General features: G+C 56.9%; 1 long non-coding RNA gene across 1 annotated transcript; it reads right to left on the reverse strand.

Moving 5' to 3' along the window:
* Positions 1-989: 989 nt before the first annotated feature.
* Positions 990-23,419, reverse strand: LOC127472716 (uncharacterized). The gene is made up of 10 exons (XR_007905126.1): positions 23,202-23,419; positions 21,631-22,228; positions 20,663-20,733; positions 20,507-20,580; positions 19,834-20,431; positions 18,866-18,936; positions 14,222-14,377; positions 10,506-10,553; positions 5,392-6,011; positions 990-1,713 (listed from the first exon to the last, which is right to left on the reverse strand). It is a non-coding gene; the product is annotated as an uncharacterized LOC127472716 (long non-coding RNA).
* Positions 23,420-24,491: the final 1,072 nt, after the last annotated feature.

Consider the following 24,491-nt stretch of genomic DNA (forward strand, 5'->3'; position numbering starts at 1 on the left):
CAAGGCTCCTCTCTCTTCAGCTGCTCCCAAGACCGCCCCTGCAAATGAAATGGGCAAACGCTCAAACACTCAGCTCTCCAACATTTAGGAATTGCTCACAACGAAAGCCAAAAACCTCCAAACCCCGGACACTCTTTGCTACTCTACCTAGCTGGGACTCTACACACCCCAGCAGGGCATCGCAAGACCATCCTGCTCACAGACTGCACAGCCATCGGCTCGACTCTCTAAGGGAACTGACATGCTGACCTGAGACTCGGAGCCAGATTCCATCTACCCACTGATGCACGGAGCAGGGCAGAGCAGGTCCAGGCTGACCCCAAGTGAGACACCACACACACCACGTGACACAAAACGGGGACCAGACAAAGGACGGGACACAGACCGCAACTGCTCTGCCCGGCACACGTGAATCCAAGGATCAAAAGTAAGCCCTTCCTTGCAGGCGCCCAAATAGCCTGTCACAGGATACGCCTTGCACCGGACTCATTTCAAAAATCCCTCCAGGCGAGGCACACACTTGCACCGACTCCCAACCCCTCTCTGGGCCTTTGCCCTGCACTTATCTTTCCGAGAGCCGGGGAGGCGAAGCCATCTTTCATGCACAGGAGGGGCACCTGGGCTGGCTCAGAGGTCCTCCCATCGTCAGACTACCGGCAGTCAACTGCGAGAAAGAAAACCAGACACCGTATCTCAGTAGTGTGGCACGTGGCCCCAGACCCCATGAGCCCTCGACTCACTCTCGACCAGGCAGGCCCTCGGGTCGCTGGCTCTCACCGGACTCGGACACTCTGGCTGCCATCTTCTGGGATACCTGAGTGAGCCAGAGACAAAATTAGATGGCATCTCTAAAGCTGCAGGGGATCCCCGCTCCTCCTGCTGCCTCCCCAACTCACCTCCAAGGCTCCTCTCTCTTCAGCTGCTCCCAAGGCCGCCCCTGCAAATGAAATGGGCAAACGCTCAAACACTCAGCTCTCCAACATTTAGGAATTGCTCACAACGAAAGCCAAAAACCTCCAAACCCCGGACACTCTTTGCTACTCTACCTAGCCGGGACTCTACACACCCCAGCAGGGCATCGCAAGACCATCCTGCTCACAGACTGCACAGCCATCGGCTCGACTCTCTAAGGGAACTGACATGCTGACCTGAGACTCGGAGCCAGATTCCATCTACCCACTGATGCACGGAGCAGGGCAGAGCAGGTCCAGGCTGACCCCAAGTGAGACACCACACACACCACGTGACACAAAACGGGGACCAGACAAAGGACGGGACACAGACCGCAACTGCTCTGCCCGGCACACGTGAATCCAAGGATCAAAAGTAAGCCCTTCCTTGCAGGCGCCCAAATAGCCTGTCACAGGATACGCCTTGCACCGGACTCATTTCAAAAATCCCTCCAGGCGAGGCACACACTTGCACCGACTCCCAACCCCTCTCTGGGCCTTTGCCCTGCACTTATCTTTCCGAGAGCCGGGGATGCGAAGCCATCTTTCATGCACAGGAGGGGCACCTGGGCTGGCTCAGAGGTCCTCCCATCGTCAGACTACCGGCAGTCAACTGCGAGAAAGAAAACCAGACACCGTATCTCAGTAGTGTGGCACGTGGCCCCAGACCCCATGAGCCCTCGACTCACTCTCGACCAGGCAGGTCCTCGGGTCGCTGGCTCTCACCGGACTCGGACACTCTGGCTGCCATCTTCTGGGATACCTGAGTGAGCCAGAGACAAAATTAGATGGCATCTCTAAAGCTGCAGGGGATCCCCGCTCCTCCTGCTGCCTCCCCAACTCACCTCCAAGGCTCCTCTCTCTTCAGCTGCTCCCAAGACCGCCCCTGCAAATGAAATGGGCAAACGCTCAAACACTCAGCTCTCCAACATTTAGGAATTGCTCACAACGAAAGCCAAAAACCTCCAAACCCCGGACACTCTTTGCTACTCTACCTAGCCGGGACTCTACACACCCCAGCAGGGCATCGCAAGACCATCCTGCTCACAGACTGCACAGCCATCGGCTCGACTCTCAGGTCAGCATGTCAGTTCCCTTAGAGACTCAGAGTCAGATTCCATCTACCCACTGATGCACGGAGCAGGGCAGAGCAGGTCCAGGCTGACCCCAAGTGAGACACCACACACACCACGTGACACAAAACGGGGACCAGACAAAGGACGGGACACAGACAGCAACTGCTCTGCCCGGCACACGTGAATCCAAGGATCAAAAGTAAGCCCTTCCTTGCAGGCGCTCAAATAGCCTGTCACAGGATACGCCTTGCACCGGACTCATTTCAAAAATCCCTCCAGGCGAGGCACACACTTGCACCGACTCCCAACCCCTCTCTGGGCCTTTGCCCGGCACTTATCTTTCCGAGAGCCGGGGAGGCGAAGCCATCTTTCATGCACAGGAGGGGCACCTGGGCTGGCTCAGAGGTCCTCCCATCGTCAGACTACCGGCAGTCAACTGCGAGAAAGAAAACCAGACACCGTATCTCAGTAGTGTGACACGTGGCCCCAGACCCCATGAGCCCTCGACTCACTCTCGACCAGGCAGGTCCTCGGGTCGCTGGCTCTCACCGGACTCGGACACTCTGGTTGCCATCTTCTGGGATACCTGAGTGAGCCAGAGACAAAATTAGATGGCATCTCTAAAGCTGCAGGGGATCCCCGCTCCTCCTGCTGCCTCCCCAACTCACCTCCAAGGCTCCTCTCTCTTCAGCTGCTCCCAAGACCGCCCCTGCAAATGAAATGGGCAAACGCTCAAACACTCAGCTCTCCAACATTTAGGAATTGCTCACAACGAAAGCCAAAAACCTCCAAACCCCGGACACTCTTTGCTACTCTACCTAGCCGGGACTCTACACACCCCAGCAGGGCATCGCAAGACCATCCTGCTCACAGACTGCACAGCCATCGGCTCGACTCTCTAAGGGAACTGACATGCTGACCTGAGACTCGGAGCCAGATTCCATCTACCCACTGATGCACGGAGCAGGGCAGAGCAGGTCCAGGCTGACCCCAAGTGAGACACCACACACACCACGTGACACAAAACGGGGACCAGACAAAGGACGGGACACAGACCGCAACTGCTCTGCCCGGCACACGTGAATCCAAGGATCAAAAGTAAGCCCTTCCTTGCAGGCGCCCAAATAGCCTGTCACAGGATACGCCTTGCACCGGACTCATTTCAAAAATCCCTCCAGGCGAGGCACACACTTGCACCGACTCCCAACCCCTCTCTGGGCCTTTGCCCTGCACTTATCTTTCCGAGAGCCGGGGATGCGAAGCCATCTTTCATGCACAGGAGGGGGACCTGGGCTGGCTCAGAGGTCCTCCCATCGTCAGACTACCGGCAGTCAACTGCGAGAAAGAAAACCAGACACCGTATCTCAGTAGTGTGGCACGTGGCCCCAGACCCCATGAGCCCTCGACTCACTCTCGACCAGGCAGGCCCTCGGGTCGCTGGCTCTCACCGGACTCGGACACTCTGGTTGCCATCTTCTGGGATACCTGAGTGAGCCAGAGACAAAATTAGATGGCATCTCTAAAGCTGCAGGGGATCCCCGCTCCTCCTGCTGCCTCCCCAACTCACCTCCAAGGCTCCTCTCTCTTCAGCTGCTCCCAAGACCGCCCCTGCAAATGAAATGGGCAAACGCTCAAACACTCAGCTCTCCAACATTTAGGAATTGCTCACAACGAAAGCCAAAAACCTCCAAACCCCGGACACTCTTTGCTACTCTACCTAGCCGGGACTCTACACACCCCAGCAGGGCATCGCAAGACCATCCTGCTCACAGACTGCACAGCCATCGGCTCGACTCTCTAAGGGAACTGACATGCTGACCTGAGACTCGGAGCCAGATTCCATCTACCCACTGATGCACGGAGCAGGGCAGAGCAGGTCCAGGCTGACCCCAAGTGAGACACCACACACACCACGTGACACAAAACGGGGACCAGACAAAGGACGGGACACAGACAGCAACTGCTCTGCCCGGCACACGTGAATCCAAGGATCAAAAGTAAGCCCTTCCTTGCAGGCGCTCAAATAGCCTGTCACAGGATACGCCTTGCACCGGACTCATTTCAAAAATCCCTCCAGGCGAGGCACACACTTGCACCGACTCCCAACCCCTCTCTGGGCCTTTGCCCGGCACTTATCTTTCCGAGAGCCGGGGAGGCGAAGCCATCTTTCATGCACAGGAGGGGCACCTGGGCTGGCTCAGAGGTCCTCCCATCGTCAGACTACCGGCAGTCAACTGCGAGAAAGAAAACCAGACACCGTATCTCAGTAGTGTGACACGTGGCCCCAGACCCCATGAGCCCTCGACTCACTCTCGACCAGGCAGGTCCTCGGGTCGCTGGCTCTCACCGGACTCGGACACTCTGGTTGCCATCTTCTGGGATACCTGAGTGAGCCAGAGACAAAATTAGATGGCATCTCTAAAGCTGCAGGGGATCCCCGCTCCTCCTGCTGCCTCCCCAACTCACCTCCAAGGCTCCTCTCTCTTCAGCTGCTCCCAAGACCGCCCCTGCAAATGAAATGGGCAAACGCTCAAACACTCAGCTCTCCAACATTTAGGAATTGCTCACAACGAAAGCCAAAAACCTCCAAACCCCGGACACTCTTTGCTACTCTACCTAGCCGGGACTCTACACACCCCAGCAGGGCATCGCAAGACCATCCTGCTCACAGACTGCACAGCCATCGGCTCGACTCTCTAAGGGAACTGACATGCTGACCTGAGACTCGGAGCCAGATTCCATCTACCCACTGATGCACGGAGCAGGGCAGAGCAGGTCCAGGCTGACCCCAAGTGAGACACCACACACACCACGTGACACAAAACGGGGACCAGACAAAGGACGGGACACAGACCGCAACTGCTCTGCCCGGCACACGTGAATCCAAGGATCAAAAGTAAGCCCTTCCTTGCAGGCGCCCAAATAGCCTGTCACAGGATACGCCTTGCACCGGACTCATTTCAAAAATCCCTCCAGGCGAGGCACACACTTGCACCGACTCCCAACCCCTCTCTGGGCCTTTGCCCGGCACTTATCTTTCCGAGAGCCGGGGAGGCGAAGCCATCTTTCATGCACAGGAGGGGCACCTGGGCTGGCTCAGAGGTCCTCCCATCGTCAGACTACCGGCAGTCAACTGCGAGAAAGAAAACCAGACACCGTATCTCAGTAGTGTGACACGTGGCCCCAGACCCCATGAGCCCTCGACTCACTCTCGACCAGGCAGGTCCTCGGGTCGCTGGCTCTCACCGGACTCGGACACTCTGGTTGCCATCTTCTGGGATACCTGAGTGAGCCAGAGACAAAATTAGATGGCATCTCTAAAGCTGCAGGGGATCCCCGCTCCTCCTGCTGCCTCCCCAACTCACCTCCAAGGCTCCTCTCTCTTCAGCTGCTCCCAAGACCGCCCCTGCAAATGAAATGGGCAAACGCTCAAACACTCAGCTCTCCAACATTTAGGAATTGCTCACAACGAAAGCCAAAAACCTCCAAACCCCGGACACTCTTTGCTACTCTACCTAGCCGGGACTCTACACACCCCAGCAGGGCATCGCAAGACCATCCTGCTCACAGACTGCACAGCCATCGGCTCGACTCTCTAAGGGAACTGACATGCTGACCTGAGACTCGGAGCCAGATTCCATCTACCCACTGATGCACAGAGCAGGGCAGAGCAGGTCCAGGCTGACCCCAAGTGAGACACCACACACACCACGTGACACAAAACGGGGACCAGACAAAGGACGGGACACAGACCGCAACTGCTCTGCCCGGCACACGTGAATCCAAGGATCAAAAGTAAGCCCTTCCTTGCAGGCGCCCAAATAGCCTGTCACAGGATACGCCTTGCACCGGACTCATTTCAAAAATCCCTCCAGGCGAGGCACACACTTGCACCGACTCCCAACCCCTCTCTGGGCCTTTGCCCTGCACTTATCTTTCCGAGAGCCGGGGATGCGAAGCCATCTTTCATGCACAGGAGGGGCACCTGGGCTGGCTCAGAGGTCCTCCCATCGTCAGACTACCGGCAGTCAACTGCGAGAAAGAAAACCAGACACCGTATCTCAGTAGTGTGGCACGTGGCCCCAGACCCCATGAGCCCTCGACTCACTCTCGACCAGGCAGGTCCTCGGGTCGCTGGCTCTCACCGGACTCGGACACTCTGGCTGCCATCTTCTGGGATACCTGAGTGAGCCAGAGACAAAATTAGATGGCATCTCTAAAGCTGCAGGGGATCCCCGCTCCTCCTGCTGCCTCCCCAACTCACCTCCAAGGCTCCTCTCTCTTCAGCTGCTCCCAAGGCCGCCCCTGCAAATGAAATGGGCAAACGCTCAAACACTCAGCTCTCCAACATTTAGGAATTGCTCACAACGAAAGCCAAAAACCTCCAAACCCCGGACACTCTTTGCTACTCTACCTAGCCGGGACTCTACACACCCCAGCAGGGCATCGCAAGACCATCCTGCTCACAGACTGCACAGCCATCGGTTCGACTCTCTAAGGGAACTGACATGCTGACCTGAGACTCGGAGCCAGATTCCATCTACCCACTGATGCACGGAGCAGGGCAGAGCAGGTCCAGGCTGACCCCAAGTGAGACACCACACACACCACGTGACACAAAACGGGGACCAGACAAAGGACGGGACACAGACAGCAACTGCTCTGCCCGGCACACGTGAATCCAAGGATCAAAAGTAAGCCCTTCCTTGCAGGCGCCCAAATAGCCTGTCACAGGATACGCCTTGCACCGGACTCATTTCAAAAATCCCTCCAGGCGAGGCACACACTTGCACCGATTCCCAACCCCTCTCTGGGCCTTTGCCCTGCACTTATCTTTCCGAGAGCCGGGGAGGCGAAGCCATCTTTCATGCACAGGAGGGGCACCTGGGCTGGCTCAGAGGTCCTCCCATCGTCAGACTACTGGCAGTCAACTGCGAGAAAGAAAACCAGACACCGTATCTCAGTAGTGTGGCACGTGGGCCCAGCCCCAAGAGCCCGCGACTCACTCTCGACCAGGCAGGCCCTCGGGTCGCTGGCTCTCACCGGACTCGGACACTCTGGCTGCCATCTTCTGGGATACCTGAGTGAGCCAGAGACAAAATTAGATGGCATCTCTAAAGCTGCAGGGGATCCCCGCTCCTCCTGCTGCCTCCCCAACTCACCTCCAAGGCTCCTCTCTCTTCAGCTGCTCCCAAGACCGCCCCTGCAAATGAAATGGCCAAATGCTCAAACACTCAGCTCTCCAACATTAAGGAATTGCTCTCAACGAAAGCCAAAACCTCTAAACCCCGGACACTCTTTGCTACTCTACCTAGCCGGGACTCTACACACCCCAGCAGGGCATCGCAAGACCATCCTGCTCACAGACTGCACAGCCATCGGCTCGACTCTCTAAGGGAACTGACATGCTGACCTGAGACTCGGAGCCCGATACCATCTACCCACTGATGCACGGAGCAGGGCAGAGCAGGCCCAGGCTGACCCCAAGTGAGACACCACACACACCACGTGACACAAAACGGGGACCAGACAAAGGACGGGACACAGACCGCAACTGCTCTGCCCGGCACACGTGAATCCAAGGATCAAAAGTAAGCCCTTCCTTGCAGGCGCCCAAATAGCCTGTCACAGGATACGCCTTGCACCGGACTCATTTCAAAAATCCCTCCAGGCGAGGCACACACTTGCACCGACTCCCAACCCCTCTCTGGGCCTTTGCCCTGCACTTATCTTTCCGAGAGCCGGGGAGGCGAAGCCATCTTTCATGCACAGGAGGGGCACCTGGGCTGGCTCAGAGGTCCTCCCATCGTCAGACTACCGGCAGTCAACTGCGAGAAAGAAAACCAGACACCGTATCTCAGTAGTGTGGCACGTGGCCCCAGACCCCATGAGCCCTCGACTCACTCTCGACCAGGCAGGTCCTCGGGTCGCTGGCTCTCACCGGACTCGGACACTCTGGCTGCCATCTTCTGGGATACCTGAGTGAGCCAGAGACAAAATTAGATGGCATCTCTAAAGCTGCAGGGGATCCCCGCTCCTCCTGCTGCCTCCCCAACTCACCTCCAAGGCTCCTCTCTCTTCAGCTGCTCCCAAGGCCGCCCCTGCAAATGAAATGGGCAAACGCTCAAACACTCAGCTCTCCAACATTTAGGAATTGCTCACAACGAAAGCCAAAAACCTCCAAACCCCGGACACTCTTTGCTACTCTACCTAGCCGGGACTCTACACACCCCAGCAGGGCATCGCAAGACCATCCTGCTCACAGACTGCACAGCCATCGGCTCGACTCTCTAAGGGAACTGACATGCTGACCTGAGACTCGGAGCCCGATACCATCTACCCACTGATGCACGGAGCAGGGCAGAGCAGGTCCAGGCTGACCCCAAGTGAGACACCACACACACCACGTGACACAAAACGGGGACCAGACAAAGGACGGGACACAGACAGCAACTGCTCTGCCCGGCACACGTGAATCCAAGGATCAAAAGTAAGCCCTTCCTTGCAGGCGCCCAAATAGCCTGTCACAGGATACGCCTTGCACCGGACTCATTTCAAAAATCCCTCCAGGCGAGGCACACACTTGCACCGACTCCCAACCCCTCTCTGGGGCTTTGCACTGCACTTATCTTTCCGAGAGCCGGGGATGCGAAGCCATCTTTCATGCACAGGAGGGGCACCTGGGTTGGTTCAGAGGTTCCTCCCATCGTCAGACTACCGGCAGTCAACTGCGAGAAAGAAAACCAGACACCGTATCTCAGTAGTGTGGCACGTGGCCCCAGACCCCATGAGCCCTCGACTCACTCTCGACCAGGCAGGTCCTCGGGTCGCTGGCTCTCACCGGACTCGGACACTCTGGCTGCCATCTTCTGGGATACCTGAGTGAGCCAGAGACAAAATTAGATGGCATCTCTAAAGCTGCAGGGGATCCCCGCTCCTCCTGCTGCCTCCCCAACTCACCTCCAAGGCTCCTCTCTCTTCAGCTGCTCCCAAGGCCGCCCCTGCAAATGAAATGGGCAAACGCTCAAACACTCAGCTCTCCAACATTTAGGAATTGCTCACAACGAAAGCCAAAAACCTCCAAACCCCGGACACTCTTTGCTACTCTACCTAGCCGGGACTCTACACACCCCAGCAGGGCATCGCAAGACCATCCTGCTCACAGACTGCACAGCCATCGGTTCGACTCTCTAAGGGAACTGACATGCTGACCTGAGACTCGGAGCCAGATTCCATCTCCCCACTGATGCACGGAGCAGGGCAGAGCAGGCCCAGGCTGACCCCAAGTGAGACACCACACACACCACGTAACACAAAACGGGGACCAGACAAAGGACGGGACACAGACCGCAACTGCTCTGCCCGGCACACGTGAATCCAAGGATCAAAAGTAAGCCCTTCCTTGCAGGCGCCCAAATAGCCTGTCACAGGATACGCCTTGCACCGGACTCATTTCAAAAATCCCTCCAGGCGAGGCACACACTTGCACCGACTCCCAACCCCTCTCTGGGCCTTTGCCCTGCACTTATCTTTCCGAGAGCCGGGGAGGCGAAGCCATCTTTCATGCACAGGAGGGGCACCTGGGCTGGCTCAGAGGTCCTCCCATCGTCAGACTACCGGCAGTCAACTGCGAGAAAGAAAACCAGACACCGTATCTCAGTAGTGTGGCACGTGGCCCCAGACCCCATGAGCCCTCGACTCACTCTCGACCAGGCAGGTCCTCGGGTCGCTGGCTCTCACCGGACTCGGACACTCTGGCTGCCATCTTCTGGGATACCTGAGTGAGCCAGAGACAAAATTAGATGGCATCTCTAAAGCTGCAGGGGATCCCCGCTCCTCCTGCTGCCTCCCCAACTCACCTCCAAGGCTCCTCTCTCTTCAGCTGCTCCCAAGGCCGCCCCTGCAAATGAAATGGGCAAACGCTCAAACACTCAGCTCTCCAACATTTAGGAATTGCTCACAACGAAAGCCAAAAACCTCCAAACCCCGGACACTCTTTGCTACTCTACCTAGCCGGGACTCTACACACCCCAGCAGGGCATCGCAAGACCATCCTGCTCACAGACTGCACAGCCATCGGTTCGACTCTCTAAGGGAACTGACATGCTGACCTGAGACTCGGAGCCAGATTCCATCTACCCACTGATGCACGGAGCAGGGCAGAGCAGGTCCAGGCTGACCCCAAGTGAGACACCACACACACCACGTGACACAAAACGGGGACCAGACAAAGGACGGGACACAGACCGCAACTGCTCTGCCCGGCACACGTGAATCCAAGGATCAAAAGTAAGCCCTTCCTTGCAGGCACCCAAATAGCCTGTCACAGGATACGCCTTGCACCGGACTCATTTCAAAAATCCCTCCAGGCGAGGCACACACTTGCACCGATTCCCAACCCCTCTCTGGGCCTTTGCCCTGCACTTATCTTTCCGAGAGCCGGGGAGGCGAAGCCATCTTTCATGCACAGGAGGGGCACCTGGGCTGGCTCAGAGGTTCCTCCCATCGTCAGACTACTGGCAGTCAACTGCGAGAAAGAAAACCAGACACCGTATCTCAGTAGTGTGGCACGTGGGCCCAGCCCCAAGAGCCCGCGACTCACTCTCGACCAGGCAGGCCCTCGGGTCGCTGGCTCTCACCGGACTCGGACACTCTGGCTGCCATCTTCTGGGATACCTGAGTGAGCCAGAGACAAAATTAGATGGCATCTCTAAAGCTGCAGGGGATCCCCGCTCCTCCTGCTGCCTCCCCAACTCACCTCCAAGGCTCCTCTCTCTTCAGCTGCTCCCAAGACCGCCCCTGCAAATGAAATGGCCAAATGCTCAAACACTCAGCTCTCCAACATTAAGGAATTGCTCTCAACGAAAGCCAAAACCTCTAAACCTCGGACACTCTTTGCTACTCTACCTAGCCGGGACTCTACACACCCCAGCAGGGCATCGCAAGACCATCCTGCTCACAGACTGCACAGCCATCGGCTCGACTCTCTAAGGGAACTGACATGCTGACCTGAGACTCGGAGCCAGATTCCATCTACCCACTGATGCACGGAGCAGGGCAGAGCAGGTCCAGGCTGACCCCAAGTGAGACACCACACACACCACGTGACACAAAACGGGGACCAGACAAAGGACGGGACACAGACAGCAACTGCTCTGCCCGGCACACGTGAATCCAAGGATCAAAAGTAAGCCCTTCCTTGCAGGCGCCCAAATAGCCTGTCACAGGATACGCCTTGCACCGGACTCATTTCAAAAATCCCTCCAGGCGAGGCACACACTTGCACCGACTCCCAACCCCTCTCTGGGCCTTTGCCCTGCACTTATCTTTCCGAGAGCCGGGGAGGCGAAGCCATCTTTCATGCACAGGAGGGGCACCTGGGCTGGCTCAGAGGTCCTCCCATCGTCAGACTACCGGCAGTCAACTGCGAGAAAGAAAACCAGACACCGTATCTCAGTAGTGTGGCACGTGGCCCCAGACCCCATGAGCCCTCGACTCACTCTCGACCAGGCAGGTCCTCGGGTCGCTGGCTCTCACCGGACTCGGACACTCTGGCTGCCATCTTCTGGGATACCTGAGTGAGCCGGAGACAAAATTAGATGGCATCTCTAAAGCTGCAGGGGATCCCCGCTCCTCCTGCTGCCTCCCCAACTCACCTCCAAGGCTCCTCTCTCTTCAGCTGCTCCCAAGGCCGCCCCTGCAAATGAAATGGGCAAACGCTCAAACACTCAGCTCTCCAACATTTAGGAATTGCTCACAACGAAAGCCAAAAACCTCCAAACCCCGGACACTCTTTGCTACTCTACCTAGCCGGGACTCTACACACCCCAGCAGGGCATCGCAAGACCATCCTGCTCACAGACTGCACAGCCATCGGTTCGACTCTCTAAGGGAACTGACATGCTGACCTGAGACTCGGAGCCAGATTCCATCTACCCACTGATGCACGGAGCAGGGCAGAGCAGGTCCAGGCTGACCCCAAGTGAGACACCACACACACCACGTGACACAAAACGGGGACCAGACAAAGGACGGGACACAGACCGCAACTGCTCTGCCCGGCACACGTGAATCCAAGGATCAAAAGTAAGCCCTTCCTTGCAGGCACCCAAATAGCCTGTCACAGGATACGCCTTGCACCGGACTCATTTCAAAAATCCCTCCAGGCGAGGCACACACTTGCACCGATTCCCAACCCCTCTCTGGGCCTTTGCCCTGCACTTATCTTTCCGAGAGCCGGGGAGGCGAAGCCATCTTTCATGCACAGGAGGGGCACCTGGGCTGGCTCAGAGGTTCCTCCCATCGTCAGACTACTGGCAGTCAACTGCGAGAAAGAAAACCAGACACCGTATCTCAGTAGTGTGGCACGTGGGCCCAGCCCCAAGAGCCCGCGACTCACTCTCGACCAGGCAGGCCCTCGGGTCGCTGGCTCTCACCGGACTCGGACACTCTGGCTGCCATCTTCTGGGATACCTGAGTGAGCCAGAGACAAAATTAGATGGCATCTCTAAAGCTGCAGGGGATCCCCGCTCCTCCTGCTGCCTCCCCAACTCACCTCCAAGGCTCCTCTCTCTTCAGCTGCTCCCAAGGCCGCCCCTGCAAATGAAATGGCCAAATGCTCAAACACTCAGCTCTCCAACATTAAGGAATTGCTCTCAACGAAAGCCAAAACCTCTAAACCTCGGACACTCCTTGCTACTCTACCTAGCCGGGACTCTACACACCCCAGCAGGGCATTGCAAGACCATCCTGCTCACAGACTGCACAGCCATCGGCTCGACTCTCTAAGGGAACTGACATGCTGACCTGAGACTCGGAGCCCGATACCATCTACCCACTGATGCACGGAGCAGGGCAGAGCAGGTCCAGGCTGACCCCAAGTGAGACACCACACACACCACGTGACACAAAACGGGGACCAGACAAAGGACGGGACACAGACAGCAACTGCTCTGCCCGGCACACGTGAATCCAAGGATCAAAAGTAAGCCCTTCCTTGCAGGCGCCCAAATAGCCTGTCACAGGATACGCCTTGCACCGGACTCATTTCAAAAATCCCTCCAGGCGAGGCACACACTTGCACCGACTCCCAACCCCTCTCTGGGCCTTTGCCCTGCACTTATCTTTCCGAGAGCCGGGGAGGCGAAGCCATCTTTCATGCACAGGAGGGGCACCTGGGCTGGCTCAGAGGTCCTCCCATCGTCAGACTACCGGCAGTCAACTGCGAGAAAGAAAACCAGACACCGTATCTCAGTAGTGTGGCACGTGGCCCCAGACCCCATGAGCCCTCGACTCACTCTCGACCAGGCAGGTCCTCGGGTCGCTGGCTCTCACCGGACTCGGACACTCTGGCTGCCATCTTCTGGGATACCTGAGTGAGCCAGAGACAAAGTTAGATGGCATCTCTAAAGCTGCAGGGGATCCCCGCTCCTCCTGCTGCCTCCCCAACTCACCTCCAAGGCTCCTCTCTCTTCAGCTGCTCCCAAGGCCGCCCCTGCAAATGAAATGGCCAAATGCTCAAACACTCAGCTCTCCAACATTAAGGAATTGCTCTCAACGAAAGCCAAAACCTCTAAACCTCGGACACTCTTTGCTACTCTACCTAGCCGGGACTCTACACACCCCAGCAGGGCATTGCAAGACCATCCTGCTCACAGACTGCACAGCCATCGGCTCGACTCTCTAAGGGAACTGACATGCTGACCTGAGACTCGGAGCCCGATACCATCTACCCACTGATGCACGGAGCAGGGCAGAGCAGGTCCAGGCTGACCCCAAGTGAGACACCACACACACCACGTGACACAAAACGGGGACCAGACAAAGGACGGGACACAGACCGCAACTGCTCTGCCCGGCACACGTGAATCCAAGGATCAAAAGTAAGCCCTTCCTTGCAGGCGCCCAAATAGCCTGTCACAGGATACGCCTTGCACCGGACTCATTTCAAAAATCCCTCCAGGCGAGGCACACACTTGCACCGACTCCCAACCCCTCTCTGGGCCTTTGCCCTGCACTTATCTTTCCGAGAGCCGGGGAGGCGAAGCCATCTTTCATGCACAGGAGGGGCACCTGGGCTGGCTCAGAGGTCCTCCCATCGTCAGACTACCGGCAGTCAACTGCGAGAAAGAAAACCAGACACCGTATCTCAGTAGTGTGGCACGTGGCCCCAGACCCCATGAGCCCTCGACTCACTCTCGACCAGGCAGGTCCTCGGGTCGCTGGCTCTCACCGGACTCGGACACTCTGGCTGCCATCTTCTGGGATACCTGAGTGAGCCAGAGACAAAGTTAGATGGCATCTCTAAAGCTGCAGGGGATCCCCGCTCCTCCTGCTGCCTCCCCAACTCACCTCCAAGGCTCCTCTCTCTTCAGCTGCTCCCAAGGCCGCCTCTGCAAATGAAATGGGCAAACGCTCAAACACTCAGCTCTCCAACATTTAGGAATTGCTCACAACGAAAGCCAAAAACCTCCAAACCCCGGACACTCTTTGCTACTCTACCTAGCCGGGACTCTACACACCCCAGCAGGGCATCGCAAGACCATCCTGCTCACAGACTGCACAGCCATCGGCTCGACTCTCTAAGGGAACTGACATGCTGACCTGAGACTCGGAGCCCGATACCATCTACCCACTGATGCACGGAGCAGGGCAGAGCAGGTCCAGGCTGACCCCAAGTGAGACACCACACACACCACGTGACACAAAACGGGGACCAGACAAAGGACGGGACACAGACAGCAACTGCTCTGCCCGGCACACGTGAATCCAAGGATCAAAAGTAAGCCCTTCCTTGCAGGCGCCCAAATAGCCTGTCACAGGATACGCCTTGCACCGGACTCATTTCAAAAATCCCTCCAGGCGAGGCACACACTTGCACCGACTCCCAACCCCTCTCTGGGGCTTTGCACTGCACTTATCTTTCCGAGAGCCGGGGATGCGAAGCCATCTTTCATGCACAGGAGGGGCACCTGGGTTGGTTCAGAGGTTCCTCCCATCGTCAGACTACCGGCAGTCAACTGCGAGAAAGAAAACCAGACACCGTATCTCAGTAGTGTGGCACGTGGCCCCAGACCCCATGAGCCCTCGACTCACTCTCGACCAGGCAGGTCCTCGGGTCGCTGGCTCTCACCGGACTCGGACACTCTGGCTGCCATCTTCTGGGATACCTGAGTGAGCCAGAGACAAAATTAGATGGCATCTCTAAAGCTGCAGGGGATCCCCGCTCCTCCTGCTGCCTCCCCAACTCACCTCCAAGGCTCCTCTCTCTTCAGCTGCTCCCAAGGCCGCCCCTGCAAATGAAATGGGCAAACGCTCAAACACTCAGCTCTCCAACATTTAGGAATTGCTCACAACGAAAGCCAAAAACCTCCAAACCCCGGACACTCTTTGCTACTCTACCTAGCCGGGACTCTACACACCCCAGCAGGGCATCGCAAGACCATCCTGCTCACAGACTGCACAGCCATCGGTTCGACTCTCTAAGGGAACTGACATGCTGACCTGAGACTCGGAGCCAGATTCCATCTACCCACTGATGCACGGAGCAGGGCAGAGCAGGCCCAGGCTGACCCCAAGTGAGACACCACACACACCACGTAACACAAAACGGGGACCAGACAAAGGACGGGACACAGACCGCAACTGCTCTGCCCGGCACACGTGAATCCAAGGATCAAAAGTAAGCCCTTCCTTGCAGGCGCCCAAATAGCCTGTCACAGGATACGCCTTGCACCGGACTCATTTCAAAAATCCCTCCAGGCGAGGCACACACTTGCACCGACTCCCAACCCCTCTCTGGGCCTTTGCCCTGCACTTATCTTTCCGAGAGCCGGGGAGGCGAAGCCATCTTTCATGCACAGGAGGGGCACCTGGGCTGGCTCAGAGGTCCTCCCATCGTCAGACTACCGGCAGTCAACTGCGAGAAAGAAAACCAGACACCGTATCTCAGTAGTGTGGCACGTGGCCCCAGACCCCATGAGCCCTCGACTCACTCTCGACCAGGCAGGTCCTCGGGTCGCTGGCTCTCACCGGACTCGGACACTCTGGCTGCCATCTTCTGGGATACCTGAGTGAGCCAGAGACAAAATTAGATGGCATCTCTAAAGCTGCAGGGGATCCCCGCTCCTCCTGCTGCCTCCCCAACTCACCTCCAAGGCTCCTCTCTCTTCAGCTGCTCCCAAGGCCGCCCCTGCAAATGAAATGGGCAAACGCTCAAACACTCAGCTCTCCAACATTTAGGAATTGCTCACAACGAAAGCCAAAAACCTCCAAACCCCGGACACTCTTTGCTACTCTACCTAGCCGGGACTCTACACACCCCAGCAGGGCATCGCAAGACCATCCTGCTCACAGACTGCACAGCCATCGGCTCGACTCTCTAAGGGAACTGACATGCTGACCTGAGACTCGGAGCCCGATACCATCTACCCACTGATGCACGGAGCAGGGCAGAGCAGGTCCAGGCTGACCCCAAGTGAGACACCACACACACCACGTGACACAAAACGGGGACCAGACAAAGGACGGGACACAGACAGCAACTGCTCTGCCCGGCACACGTGAATCCAAGGATCAAAAGTAAGCCCTTCCTTGCAGGCGCCCAAATAGCCTGTCACAGGATACGCCTTGCACCGGACTCATTTCAAAAATCCCTCCAGGCGAGGCACACGCACCGATTCCCAACCCCTCTCTGGGGCTTTGCCCTGCACTTATCTTTCCGAGAGCCGGGGAGGCGAAGCCATCTTTCATGCACAGGAGGGGCACCTGGGCTGGCTCAGAGGTTCCTCCCATCGTCAGACTACAGGCAGTCAACTGCGAGAAAGAAAACCAGACACCGTATCTCAGTAGTGTGGCACGTGGGCCCAGCCCCAAGAGCCCGCGACTCACTCTCGACCAGGCAGGCCCTCGGGTCGCTGGCTCTCACCGGACTCGGACACTCTGGCTGCCATCTTCTGGGATACCTGAGTGAGCCAGAGACAAAATTAGATGGCATCTCTAAAGCTGCAGGGGATCCCCGCTCCTCCTGCTGCCTCCCCAACTCACCTCCAAGGCTCCTCTCTCTTCAGCTGCTCCCAAGGCCGCCTCTGCAAATGAAATGGGCAAACGCTCAAACACTCAGCTCTCCAACATTTAGGAATTGCTCACAACGAAAGCCAAAAACCTCCAAACCCCGGACACTCTTTGCTACTCTACCTAGCCGGGACTCTACACACCCCAGCAGGGCATCGCAAGACCATCCTGCTCACAGACTGCACAGCCATCGGTTCGACTCTCTAAGGGAACTGACATGCTGACCTGAGACTCGGAGCCAGATTCCATCTACCCACTGATGCACGGAGCAGGGCAGAGCAGGCCCAGGCTGACCCCAAGTGAGACACCACACACACCACGTAACACAAAACGGGGACCAGACAAAGGACGGGACACAGACCGCAACTGCTCTGCCCGGCACACGTGAATCCAAGGATCAAAAGTAAGCCCTTCCTTGCAGGCGCCCAAATAGCCTGTCACAGGATACGCCTTGCACCGGACTCATTTCAAAAATCCCTCCAGGCGAGGCACACACTTGCACCGACTCCCAACCCCTCTCTGGGCCTTTGCCCTGCACTTATCTTTCCGAGAGCCGGGGAGGCGAAGCCATCTTTCATGCACAGGAGGGGCACCTGGGCTGGCTCAGAGGTCCTCCCATCGTCAGACTACCGGCAGTCAACTGCGAGAAAGAAAACCAGACACCGTATCTCAGTAGTGTGGCACGTGGCCCCAGACCCCATGAGCCCTCGACTCACTCTCGACCAGGCAGGTCCTCGGGTCGCTGGCTCTCACCGGACTCGGACACTCTGGCTGCCATCTTCTGGGATACCTGAGTGAGCCAGAGACAAAATTAGATGGCATCTCTAAAGCTGCAGGGGATCCCCGCTCCTCCTGCTGCCTCCCCAACTCACCTCCAAGGCTCCTCTCTCTTCAGCTGCTCCCAAGGCCGCCCCTGCAAATGAAATGGGCAAACGCTCAAACACTCAGCTCTCCAACATTTAGGAATTGCTCACAACGAAAGCCAAAAACCTCCAAACCCCGGACACTCTTTGCTACTCTACCTAGCCGGGACTCTACACACCCCAGCAGGGCATCGCAAGACCATCCTGCTCACAGACTGCACAGCCATCGGCTCGACTCTCTAAGGGAGCTGACATGCTGACCTGAGACTCGGAGCCCGATACCATCTACCCACTGATGCACGGAGCAGGGCAGAGCAGGTCCAGGCTGACCCCAAGTGAGACACCACACACACCACGTGACACAAAACGGGGACCAGACAAAGGACGGGACACAGACAGCAACTGCTCTGCCCGGCACACGTGAATCCAAGGATCAAAAGTAAGCCCTTCCTTGCAGGCGCCCAAATAGCCTGTCACAGGATACGCCTTGCACCGGACTCATTTCAAAAATCCCTCCAGGCGAGGCACACGCACCGATTCCCAACCCCTCTCTGGGGCTTTGCCCTGCACTTATCTTTCCGAGAGCCGGGGAGGCGAAGCCATCTTTCATGCACAGGAGGGGCACCTGGGCTGGCTCAGAGGTTCCTCCCATCGTCAGACTACAGGCAGTCAACTGCGAGAAAGAAAACCAGACACCGTATCTCAGTAGTGTGGCACGTGGGCCCAGCCCCAAGAGCCCGCGACTCACTCTCGACCAGGCAGGCCCTCGGGTCGCTGGCTCTCACCGGACTCGGACACTCTGGCTGCCATCTTCTGGGATACCTGAGTGAGCCAGAGACAAAATTAGATGGCATCTCTAAAGCTGCAGGGGATCCCCGCTCCTCCTGCTGCCTCCCCAACTCACCTCCAAGGCTCCTCTCTCTTCAGCTGCTCCCAAGACCGCCCCTGCAAATGAAATGGCCAAATGCTCAAACACTCAGCTCTCCAACATTAAGGAATTGCTCTCAACGAAAGCCAAAACCTCTAAACCTCGGACACTCTTTGCTACTCTACCTAGCCGGGACTCTACACACCCCAGCAGGGCATCGCAAGACCATCCTGCTCACAGACTGCACAGCCATCGGCTCGACTCTCTAAGGGAACTGACATGCTGACCTGAGACTCGGAGCCAGATTCCATCTACCCACTGATGCACGGAGCAGGGCAGAGCAGGTCCAGGCTGACCCCAAGTGAGACACCACACACACCACGTGACACAAAACGGGGACCAGACAAAGGACGGGACACAGACAGCAACTGCTCTGCCCGGCACACGTGAATCCAAGGATCAAAAGTAAGCCCTTCCTTGCAGGCGCCCAAATAGCCTGTCACAGGATACGCCTTGCACCGGACTCATTTCAAAAATCCCTCCAGGCGAGGCACACACTTGCACCGACTCCCAACCCCTCTCTGGGCCTTTGCCCTGCACTTATCTTTCCGAGAGCCGGGGAGGCGAAGCCATCTTTCATGCACAGGAGGGGCACCTGGGCTGGCTCAGAGGTCCTCCCATCGTCAGACTACCGGCAGTCAACTGCGAGAAAGAAAACCAGACACCGTATCTCAGTAGTGTGGCACGTGGCCCCAGACCCCATGAGCCCTCGACTCACTCTCGACCAGGCAGGTCCTCGGGTCGCTGGCTCTCACCGGACTCGGACACTCTGGCTGCCATCTTCTGGGATACCTGAGTGAGCCAGAGACAAAATTAGATGGCATCTCTAAAGCTGCAGGGGATCCCCGCTCCTCCTGCTGCCTCCCCAACTCACCTCCAAGGCTCCTCTCTCTTCAGCTGCTCCCAAGGCCGCCCCTGCAAATGAAATGGGCAAACGCTCAAACACTCAGCTCTCCAACATTTAGGAATTGCTCACAACGAAAGCCAAAAACCTCCAAACCCCGGACACTCTTTGCTACTCTACCTAGCCGGGACTCTACACACCCCAGCAGGGCATCGCAAGACCATCCTGCTCACAGACTGCACAGCCATCGGTTCGACTCTCTAAGGGAACTGACATGCTGACCTGAGACTCGGAGCCAGATTCCATCTACCCACTGATGCACGGAGCAGGGCAGAGCAGGTCCAGGCTGACCCCAAGTGAGACACCACACACACCACGTGACACAAAACGGGGACCAGACAAAGGACGGGACACAGACCGCAACTGCTCTGCCCGGCACACGTGAATCCAAGGATCAAAAGTAAGCCCTTCCTTGCAGGCACCCAAATAGCCTGTCACAGGATACGCCTTGCACCGGACTCATTTCAAAAATCCCTCCAGGCGAGGCACACACTTGCACCGATTCCCAACCCCTCTCTGGGCCTTTGCCCTGCACTTATCTTTCCGAGAGCCGGGGAGGCGAAGCCATCTTTCATGCACAGGAGGGGCACCTGGGCTGGCTCAGAGGTTCCTCCCATCGTCAGACTACTGGCAGTCAACTGCGAGAAAGAAAACCAGACACCGTATCTCAGTAGTGTGGCACGTGGGCCCAGCCCCAAGAGCCCGCGACTCACTCTCGACCAGGCAGGTCCTCGGGTCGCTGGCTCTCACCGGACTCGGACACTCTGGCTGCCATCTTCTGGGATACCTGAGTGAGCCAGAGACAAAATTAGATGGCATCTCTAAAGCTGCAGGGGATCCCCGCTCCTCCTGCTGCCTCCCCAACTCACCTCCAAGGCTCCTCTCTCTTCAGCTGCTCCCAAGACCGCCCCTGCAAATGAAATGGCCAAATGCTCAAACACTCAGCTCTCCAACATTAAGGAATTGCTCTCAACGAAAGCCAAAACCTCTAAACCTCGGACACTCTTTGCTACTCTACCTAGCCGGGACTCTACACACCCCAGCAGGGCATCGCAAGACCATCCTGCTCACAGACTGCACAGCCATCGGCTCGACTCTCTAAGGGAACTGACATGCTGACCTGAGACTCGGAGCCAGATTCCATCTACCCACTGATGCACGGAGCAGGGCAGAGCAGGTCCAGGCTGACCCCAAGTGAGACACCACACACACCACGTGACACAAAACGGGGACCAGACAAAGGACGGGACACAGACAGCAACTGCTCTGCCCGGCACACGTGAATCCAAGGATCAAAAGTAAGCCCTTCCTTGCAGGCGCCCAAATAGCCTGTCACAGGATACGCCTTGCACCGGACTCATTTCAAAAATCCCTCCAGGCGAGGCACACACTTGCACCGACTCCCAACCCCTCTCTGGGCCTTTGCCCTGCACTTATCTTTCCGAGAGCCGGGGAGGCGAAGCCATCTTTCATGCACAGGAGGGACACCTGGGCTGGCTCAGAGGTCCTCCCATCGTCAGACTACCGGCAGTCAACTGCGAGAAAGAAAACCAGACACCGTATCTCAGTAGTGTGGCACGTGGCCCCAGACCCCATGAGCCCTCGACTCACTCTCGACCAGGCAGGTCCTCGGGTCGCTGGCTCTCACCGGACTCGGACACTCTGGCTGCCATCTTCTGGGATACCTGAGTGAGCCAGAGACAAAATTAGATGGCATCTCTAAAGCTGCAGGGGATCCCCGCTCCTCCTGCTGCCTCCCCAACTCACCTCCAAGGCTCCTCTCTCTTCAGCTGCTCCCAAGGCCGCCCCTGCAAATGAAATGGGCAAACGCTCAAACACTCAGCTCTCCAACATTTAGGAATTGCTCACAACGAAAGCCAAAAACCTCCAAACCCCGGACACTCTTTGCTACTCTACCTAGCCGGGACTCTACACACCCCAGCAGGGCATCGCAAGACCATCCTGCTCACAGACTGCACAGCCATCGGTTCGACTCTCTAAGGGAACTGACATGCTGACCTGAGACTCGGAGCCAGATTCCATCTACCCACTGATGCACGGAGCAGGGCAGAGCAGGTCCAGGCTGACCCCAAGTGAGACACCACACACACCACGTGACACAAAACGGGGACCAGACAAAGGACGGGACACAGACCGCAACTGCTCTGCCCGGCACACGTGAATCCAAGGATCAAAAGTAAGCCCTTCCTTGCAGGCACCCAAATAGCCTGTCACAGGATACGCCTTGCACCGGACTCATTTCAAAAATCCCTCCAGGCGAGGCACACACTTGCACCGATTCCCAACCCCTCTCTGGGCCTTTGCCCTGCACTTATCTTTCCGAGAGCCGGGGAGGCGAAGCCATCTTTCATGCACAGGAGGGGCACCTGGGCTGGCTCAGAGGTTCCTCCCATCGTCAGACTACTGGCAGTCAACTGCGAGAAAGAAAACCAGACACCGTATCTCAGTAGTGTGGCACGTGGGCCCAGCCCCAAGAGCCCGCGACTCACTCTCGACCAGGCAGGCCCTCGGGTCGCTGGCTCTCACCGGACTCGGACACTCTGGCTGCCATCTTCTGGGATACCTGAGTGAGCCAGAGACAAAATTAGATGGCATCTCTAAAGCTGCAGGGGATCCCCGCTCCTCCTGCTGCCTCCCCAACTCACCTCCAAGGCTCCTCTCTCTTCAGCTGCTCCCAAGGCCGCCCCTGCAAATGAAATGGCCAAATGCTCAAACACTCAGCTCTCCAACATTAAGGAATTGCTCTCAACGAAAGCCAAAACCTCTAAACCTCGGACACTCTTTGCTACTCTACCTAGCCGGGACTCTACACACCCCAGCAGGGCATTGCAAGACCATCCTGCTCACAGACTGCACAGCCATCGGCTCGACTCTCTAAGGGAACTGACATGCTGACCTGAGACTCGGAGCCCGATACCATCTACCCACTGATGCACGGAGCAGGGCAGAGCAGGTCCAGGCTGACCCCAAGTGAGACACCACACACACCACGTGACACAAAACGGGGACCAGACAAAGGACGGGACACAGACAGCAACTGCTCTGCCCGGCACACGTGAATCCAAGGATCAAAAGTAAGCCCTTCCTTGCAGGCGCCCAAATAGCCTGTCACAGGATACGCCTTGCACCGGACTCATTTCAAAAATCCCTCCAGGCGAGGCACACACTTGCACCGACTCCCAACCCCTCTCTGGGCCTTTGCCCTGCACTTATCTTTCCGAGAGCCGGGGAGGCGAAGCCATCTTTCATGCACAGGAGGGGCACCTGGGCTGGCTCAGAGGTCCTCCCATCGTCAGACTACCGGCAGTCAACTGCGAGAAAGAAAACCAGACACCGTATCTCAGTAGTGTGGCACGTGGCCCCAGACCCCATGAGCCCTCGACTCACTCTCGACCAGGCAGGTCCTCGGGTCGCTGGCTCTCACCGGACTCGGACACTCTGGCTGCCATCTTCTGGGATACCTGAGTGAGCCAGAGACAAAGTTAGATGGCATCTCTAAAGCTGCAGGGGATCCCCGCTCCTCCTGCTGCCTCCCCAACTCACCTCCAATGCTCATCTGCTCCCACATGTTAGCCAGATGGCACCTGCAATCGAACAAGCTCAATGCTTCATTGCTGATCCTTTTAATACTCGGCGATTACCTACAAGGAGAGCTCAAGAGAACCAATCCGTGTGTTCATCACGTCATTTTGAGTTGGCTTCAGCCCTACGAGGCTGCGTACGTCTCCTGCAATAAAAACCCAACGGAAATCTCTTTGCTGACATACTGTCCAAGAGTATGCTGGTCCATGGTAGTTTCTGTCTGACACCCATTGACCGTGACCTCTTACAGGCAGGGTCCCTGTCACGCTGGACTGTACGTTAGAAGTCGGTGCACTGCCTGTAGAACAAAAAACCAAGTATTTATGCAGATTCACCACAAGTACCCTGCCGACAAAAGAGCATCTAGTTGTGTCCTGCAGTCACTGCTCACCGTCCTCACCGGGCTCAGCTTCCCTCTGGTGCCTATCGGCTGCTGGGCCAAGGGCTCCGCATCTTAAAAAAACCCCAAAACCACAAAACTAAGCCACCAAACCATCCAAATGATCAAGTAAACCTAGAGCCAAAAGTCATGTCTTGGCTCTGACCTCACATGAGAAGCCACCTTTTGACTGTGCTCCTCCGGCCTCTTCTTTTTATCTCTGCTTTACATCCAGTCCCTCTGACACTGCAAAGAAATGAGTTACGAAAGTCAGCCATATAAATGGAGGGGCCTTAACTGCTGTGCAATACTAATTTCTCTTTAGACAAGCCATCTGGGGTCCAAAGACAACCTGCACAAACTAACACTGACCGACTTAAAGGCCCTGCCATGCCACTCCAGAAAAGCTCGCTCTCGTGACTGCACACATGCTGCAGGCAGGGGTTGCCTCCAAGAGGATCGGAGAACTGCTGCCCTGAGTGGCTAAGCCTATCACAGGTTACCTGTCAAGACTCCTTCCTACTCCACCTATCCTCAAGTCTACACTGCAGGGCAGAGCAGTTCCAGGCCAAACACAAACTCCAGTGACACATTTCTGGACAAGTGCTGTGGTGGAACAACTGTGAATTGTGATTGTGAATTGTAAGACACAAAACACAGACTGGACAAAGGACACGACACAGACCTGAACGACTCTGCCCTGCACATCCTACTCC

Source organism: Manacus candei, unplaced genomic scaffold (assembly GCF_025592945.1).
Source record: "Manacus candei isolate 608988 ecotype Guabito, Panama unplaced genomic scaffold, ASM2559294v1 h1tg000031l, whole genome shotgun sequence".
In the NCBI taxonomy this organism is placed as follows: domain Eukaryota; kingdom Metazoa; phylum Chordata; class Aves; order Passeriformes; family Pipridae; genus Manacus; species Manacus candei.